The sequence below is a fragment of the Citrus sinensis genome, chromosome 9 (assembly GCF_022201045.2).
Source record: "Citrus sinensis cultivar Valencia sweet orange chromosome 9, DVS_A1.0, whole genome shotgun sequence".
NCBI classification, from domain to species: Eukaryota; Viridiplantae; Streptophyta; class Magnoliopsida; order Sapindales; family Rutaceae; genus Citrus; species Citrus sinensis.
The window spans coordinates 8,392,834-8,400,355 of NC_068564.1; the positions used below are offsets into that span (position 1 = coordinate 8,392,834).

The 7,522-nt window shown below is 34.8% G+C and overlaps 1 non-coding gene across 1 annotated transcript; it reads left to right on the plus strand.

The window, feature by feature from the left end:
- The first annotated feature begins 2,733 nt into the window (after positions 1-2,733).
- On the plus strand, positions 2,734-2,839 carry LOC127900079 (small nucleolar RNA R71). Its single transcript, XR_008052109.1, has one exon. It is a non-coding gene; the product is annotated as a small nucleolar RNA R71 (small nucleolar RNA).
- Positions 2,840-7,522: the final 4,683 nt, after the last annotated feature.

Here is a 7,522-nt window from a genome sequence, read left to right on the forward strand (position 1 = left end):
CTCCTCGTGGGATCGACACTCGTCACCATTAGTTTATACTACAATAGATTCGTGCGCTTGCGAGTACATTAAAATTTGCACAACATTACTCCTACCTTCTTCTCATTCTACACCACTATTGATGGTTGATTCATTTGAAGAGTGTACATGATTTGATGGCAAATTTACCAACTTTGTGAGGATTTGACCCTATGAGCAACCACTTTGTTCTAATTATTTTTGTTATATGAATATCAATCTTAGTTTGTTTATTCTAGAACTTGCTTTATTATGCATGTTGAAGCCGCATTACGAGATTTTATGCATTAAAATGATAAGGGCAAACCATTTCCCATCTTTCTATTCTCGCATTTTTCTTTTTTTTTTCTCTACCCGAAGATCTTTATTTACTATCTTTGTTTGAGCCTCAACCATTACTCATTCAATTCTCTCCCTCTATTTACCCATTTTTCTTCTTTTTGAGCCTCAATTTAAGGAGATTTTTGGACTCATTGTTTGGATATATTTTGTTGCTCTTGCTACCTTGAATTAAAGTTTCTCAATTAGATCAACAAGCATTATGCTTGAATTAAATTGTGCAAGGTTCATTTCTTTTGTTTGATTAAAAAAAATTAAAAAAAAAAACCAAAAAAATCAAAAAAAAATCAAAAAAAAGAAAAGAAAAAAAATGTGTTTACATTCTTGGTGACTTGAGTAGAAATAAGTGTTTCAATATCATAAAGTTTGTTCAATGAATTCATTCTTCTCATTTTGATCTCTTTTTCTTTCATAGACCTTTCTTTTTCATTTAACCTCGTTACAACCTTTTTAAGACCCTTAGATTTTTGCATTTAATTCATGTTTTGTGGATTGAGATGTGATATATGAGCAAGCTTATTGTAATAGCATTCTTTGATTTGATTTGAGTGCATAAATGATACCTTGAACACTTTGAGTGCATAGAGTGAAGTCATTAAGAGGGCTATTAAATCTTGTTGCACTTGAATTTTGAATGGATCTTCTTGGTGGTTGAATGTTTTTTTTTATATTAGTTTATGAGATCATATGCTTTAAAATCCTTGTCTCTCGAATGTTGATCGACTTAAATTCTTGAGGTATGCTTGCTTAAGATTATTTTTGGATGAGTTGAGATGAGAATTGAGTGGAGATTTGGGATTAGTCCTGAGTTATATGCTTGAGGACAAGCATCATCTTGGTGTGGGGAATTTGTTAGAGTGCAATTTATGCACTAGTTTTGTATTGTTTACTTCCCTTAATATCGATGTTTTGCACTTAATAATAGTGATTTACTTGTGTTTTATTTTTGTAGGTGCAATTCTATTGATTGATGCTAAAATTGAGGGACAAGATGATGTTTAAGGATGATTGTTCTCTTGGAGAAATTATGAGCGTCAGAAGAACTTTGTTGATAAGGCGTGGGCGCGTGCTGTCAACTACGGACCTGCAGTTTTTAGTTTAACGTGTTTTGTATTTTTGGTTATTTTTGTAATTACGAATTTAATATTTTAGATATTAATATTTGATTTTAAAAAGAACTCTAGAGGAGAAGAGAGAGAGAGTATTTAAGGGAGAAATCTATTGTGAAGAGGGGGAGACTTTGGAGAAAAGAAAGAAACCCAGAGCTAAATTTTTCTCTTCTCTCTATGAAGAACTAAACCTATTATTCTAGTTGAAGGTTAATGAAGTTTTGATTCATCACTACTGTGAGATCTTTCTTATGCTTTAATTGTTTTATTGCTTTTTGAGTATTTGTTTGTTCTCTGAATTATTTTCATGATTATGTTTGTTAATTAGATAACTGACCACTATTTAATTATCAACTTAATCTATTGTCAATTAAAGGATTCATCGTATGAAGATTTTAATGTTTGTGACAAATAACATAACAGAGAGTTGTGTTACGAGAATAAACAATCTAATTTAAATGATGTGTAATTGCTTCAGTACTTCCAGGAATTTACTAAAATTAATTACTTTGCAGTGTTCTTTGCCCTCTCTCCTAGGGTCTTCTGTGTTGTTAGGTAAGCTTCCTTGAATCCTGCTACTCATTGCTGTGGCAAGTTGTCCTATTTGGTTTTCCAGGTTCCTCAAGGATACAGCTTGACTCTGCACAATTGCTTCATTCTTTGCAATGTATTCCTTAATTAGTACTTCCAATGAAGTGATTTGATCCTGACTGATATGTTTTTTCCCTTGACTCTGCTGACGAAAACCAGGTGGTTGAGTGTTCTTATTTTGTCCATTTAATGCTGGGGCATTTCGATTCTGACTGCTCAATGAAAAATTTGGGTGTTGTTTCCAGCCAGGGTTGTAAGTATTTAAATATGGGTTGTTCTGAAGCTGTCGATTGAAATTACCCACATAGTTTATTGAAGCTGGATTACCAAGACAATTATCAAAGCCATAATCTTCACCACAGTATACACAAGAAAGTTCAGCAACTTGCTTCACTACTGCTGGAGCAGATGTCATGACATTTACCATGTTAGTCAATGAGGTTACTTGCGCTCATAAGGTTGTAATTGCATCTATATTATGTACCCCTGTTGTTCCTCTTGCCACTGGTGGCCTGGTTGATGGCCACTGATAATTATTATTGGCAATTCTCTCCAGAATTTCATAAGCTTCAGTGTAAGATTTGGATAACAGAGCTCCATTTACTGAAGCATCAACTATTAATCTTGTACTCGGATCAACCCATTGTAGAAAGTTTCCAATTGAATGCAACAAGGAATGCCATGATGAGGACACCTTCTGAGCAGTCTTTGAATCTTTCCCAAGCCTCATACAAACTCTCATCTTCAAGTTGATGGAAAGAAGTAATCTCATTATGAAATTTTGTATTTTTTGTTGGTAGAAAATAGTTCATTAGGAATTTATCAGCCAACTCATTCCATGTAGTGATAGAATGATATGGTAACGAATTTAACCATGCTCTTGCTCGATCTCTTAAGGAATAAGGAAAAAGCCTCAGTCTTAAGGCATATTGTGTTGCTCCAGCAATCTTGAAAGCATCACTCACTTCCAAGAACAACTTAAGATGGAGATGAGGATCTTCATTTGGCAATCCATTGAATTGACCAATTGTTTGCAACATTTGAAACATCGCTGGCTTCAATTCAAAGTTTTTGGCTTCTACTTCAGGTCTAATAGCTCTGTCTCTGTCTCTGTCATCAGCCATGTAAATAATGTTGTTATCGTCTGGCTGTCTCTTATTAGCATGTTCATGCTGCTCTTCTTGAACATTGACTGGTTTTAAGGGCTAGTGAGGGTCCATATTTCTCACATCCTACAAATTATTCATATCTGAAATAGTTTTTGAATTTCTTTGTTCTCTTCGCAGTCTCCTAACAGTCCTTTCAATCTCATGATCGAATTAGAATACCACAGATCCGTCTTTGTGCATGCAAGTATTGATATGCCAATAAATAGAATGAATCAAATCAAATTGGCGCTATCAAGATTTACTTTACACTTCAAAAATAAACAATCAATCCCCGGCCACGGCGCCAAAAACTTGTTGGTAAATTTTATAATCAAATGCTACTAATGCCAATGTGCAAGTATACATAACAAGTAATAAAGTGATGAATATTCAAGATCGTCTCCATAGGGATTGATGTCACTTGAAATGCTATAGTAATCACAATAGTGCAAACTAACTTAAGTCTGAAGTTATTAAACGTAAAGTGGGTTCTATCGTAATTGATGATTGTGAGAGAATAAAGTAAAACAATACCGTAATAAAATAAACTAAATTAAATGTGTCTAAGATTCAATTGAAACTATGGTAGTTGAATGATCAAACTCTCCTTATGGGTTGACTATTTTTCATCAAGTTAACACCAGTTGTTATGGCAAATACTGCAGCACTGGGCAGAATTAATCTGCATCCTCAGCTGTCGCGTATTGAAACTCTCATACTCTTAAATATATTAGTAATGACCAGTTGCTAATCTACTTATGATATGGCCTTATGACCATTTAATCTCTCCACCCTACAAGGTGAGCACCTATATCTAGTGTGTCACAAATCTTAACTTCAAGTATAGCCCTTATGGGATTCAACATAACTTAATCCAGGAAACTAAAATTAAGATCAAGTAATACTCTAATAATATCTGCTAAGACATGCCATTTTGCTGCTCTATCTTAACTTGAACTATTAAATGGGTGGTCAACCAAAATAACAATTATATTAATAATAACTACTAGAGTAAAATGCTACAGCAATGACATAATATTGTGCAAATTTTATTGAACTCACAAGTGCACGAATCTATTGTAGAATAGATCAATGGTGACGAGTGTCGATCCCACGAGGAGGTGGATTTTAATTGTGTGTAGAATTAATTTTGTAAATGGGTGGTTGGATTTGTGGTGAAAATGATTTGGATTATCTTAAAATTGGAATTGAAATGGCGAGAATAATTTGAAGAGAATTCTATTGTAATGACGTACTTGGGTATTTGGATCCGTATCAACATACATCATGGGCTAAATAATCATTATTAATGCCAATTAAATCATGAGGGGGGAATCCACACCTCATGAACCACGCTCTAATCAATATGGTGCTAAAGGATTATCGTGCCAAATAATAATAACCTTGTACTAGGGGGCCGGTGAAACCAAGGCGGTACTAGACAAGATTAGTACTATTTGTCGACAAGAAGTCAAAACATCCACAAAACTTAAAGGAGAAGAGAAAGTAAATTTATCAAATAAAGCCCATGACACATGTTGAGACTTCACCTTCAACCCAAGCTTGAAAGAAAATTAGCTACTCATAATTGAACTAGGGGCAAAATGAGAATTTATTAAAATACGTAGAAAATACAAAATGGAGAAGGAATTACAGAAAATGGATCCCAAAAATGGATTCAGAGCTCTCAAATTAGGGGGGAGAGTCCCTCTTTTTATAGATACATGGAGTAAATTATGGCTATCGGATTAAAAACAGTTTGGACGCTCAGGATTGCGCCACGTCATCAGTCAACAGTACGCGGTTTGACCACGTGGGTGAACATTAACACGATTTGACCCGGCTTTAAATAGTAACACGGTTTGGTTGAAAATAATCCTGTGTAATGCATGTACCGTACGCGCAAGTTTTGGTCCACTAATATGCTGCCACATCACCATCAACAGTTCATAAGAATTTTAGACCAACAGGATCATGACACCTCATCAGTCAATGCCGCATCATCGGTCAATGCCACGTCATCGATCTGTCTATCTGAACAGTGTCGTGAACAGTAACGTAGACAGTACCGTACATATGAATAGTACCGTACATGTGAACAGTGCCATTTTTCCTTTTATGCTCCTCCTAAGGTTTTCGATCGTCCTAAGTTCAAAAGTGATGTCCGTTTTGCCGTTTGATCTCTCGTTTATTGTGAAATGACTATGATGCCCCTAAAATACACAAAATACTTAATTAAAATAAAACACACATAATTAAATTACAAGAACCTTAAATACATAAAAGTAAGGGTTGTTAGTAAGACTTGAAATGTAAAATGACGATTTTCTCCTTTATAAATATATATTTTCTAACACTCAATACATAACAACACATAAGAACAATCAAGCATCCATTAGATTGTTTGTCACGCAACTACAAGCAAATCTAGTTCATATTTTGAATGAGAAAACAAACATTAATATATTGTTCACAGAATACATCAGAACAGTCAAATAAAGAAGAAAAGTATAAGTTGAGAACGACAAAAAGCAAATCCAAATAACTCTGCAGGATTCCTCAATACTGCTGACGCCGCTCTCTTCAATTCCGATCTTATTCTCCTTCTTTTTCTCTAATGTCTCGATGATAATTCCCTTACTGCCGTTTTATGTAGTGCGCGCCACCTTTTATACTGTAAACTAGGGTAAATAAAAGTCTGTGGACGTGCATGAGTTAAATTAGGAAACATGCATATCGTAATTCTGCAGCTGACCCGCACTTAAGTTTTCTCCCTCAGTGCTTGCAAATTGCTACAGCACTGGTTGCTCTAATAACAGCTACAACACTGCATTGTTCCCGATTGTGCTTTACTTCTTTTGCGGCCATCTTCTTTCCTCCTCTTGCTAATCTAATGTCTAAGCATCCCTTCATGAATTAAGGATTTCTGAAAACCTACAATTATGTACCTGTTTTGAGCACAAATTACTTTGATTCAAGTAAAACTTATTAAGACTCAACTAAAATGACTGTTTATGCAAAATATAACCAAAATGTAATAAAACCACCTTATTTGCTCTCTAAGTGATCTTGATTTAAGTATAGAATTGATGTAATAACTCTCATTTCATAGAGTTATCACACAGCCTAGGAAAGATTTAAATGAGAAGGCTATTCCAGTGGTAGAAATCTTTTCTTTGGCAGAGGAGGCATGAATTACTCTCCAAGAATATTTAATTGAGGTTTTAAAAGTGGATATGGCAGAGGATATTTTTCTGGCAATAACTATACTGGTTTCAATCCTTTTTCAGCACCTAAGAATCCAGCACTTAGGGAACCGAGCTCATTTGATTAAGAATGGATTTGCTAACATGAATGGATCACAATGAATTCTCAATAATATGGGAGAGCTGATATGTCAGATTTGCTTTAAATTTGGTCATATTGCTGATGTCTGTTGGCACAGATTTGTTCAAGATTATGTGCCTATTCCAAGAGGTTTTGGCAAAGGCAAAGCACCAAGAGCAGCATATTTTTCAAATTCTGATGGCTCTGCTGCTAATCCAGACTTTATTGGCTATGAAAATTTCAATAATATGTTTCCAGGATATGATTATATATCTGGCAGTGGCTACTATTCTGGCATGGATGCATGTACTCCTGACGCAGCTTTTATGGCTAACTAAGAATGGATCTGCTAATGATGGATGCTATCTGGATAGTGGAGCAACTTACCATTTGACCAACAATATGGAGAATTTACAGATCAGTGAAGAATTTAAAGGTATTGATCAACTTATCATTAGCAATGGTCAAGGTTTGTCTATCACTCATGTTGGACAAGCATTTCTATTATTAAAAGGTGTGTCCAAACTCACATCTGACAATCCTATATCTGTTGAATTTAGTGGAAATGTTTGTTTTGTGAAGGTCATGAAGGGCCAAGTTCTTCTGCAGGGCATTGTTGAAAAAGGCCTTTGCAAGCTGCTGCTGAATTCTAGTTCTCTTTCCTCATCACCTACATCTCATTTTTGTCAATCTTAGCTAAATAAACCTATTTCTATGTTGTCTGTTTTTAGAAACTGTGATAATGTTACTAAAGCATGTTATCATTTTGTTTCCAATAAGTGTAATGCTAAACCCGATACAATAACTTTGTTACATAGAAAGTTTGGCTATCCAAGTTCAATGACATTGATGCATTTGCTTAAATCATGTAAACAGTTTAAAGTCTCTCAAAATGATATTTTGTCCTCTGCAAGTTCTTCATGTGAAGCATGTCAGTTAGGCAAAGTCCTTAAGCAATATTTCTCTACAACCGAAACAAAAACAAAAAGG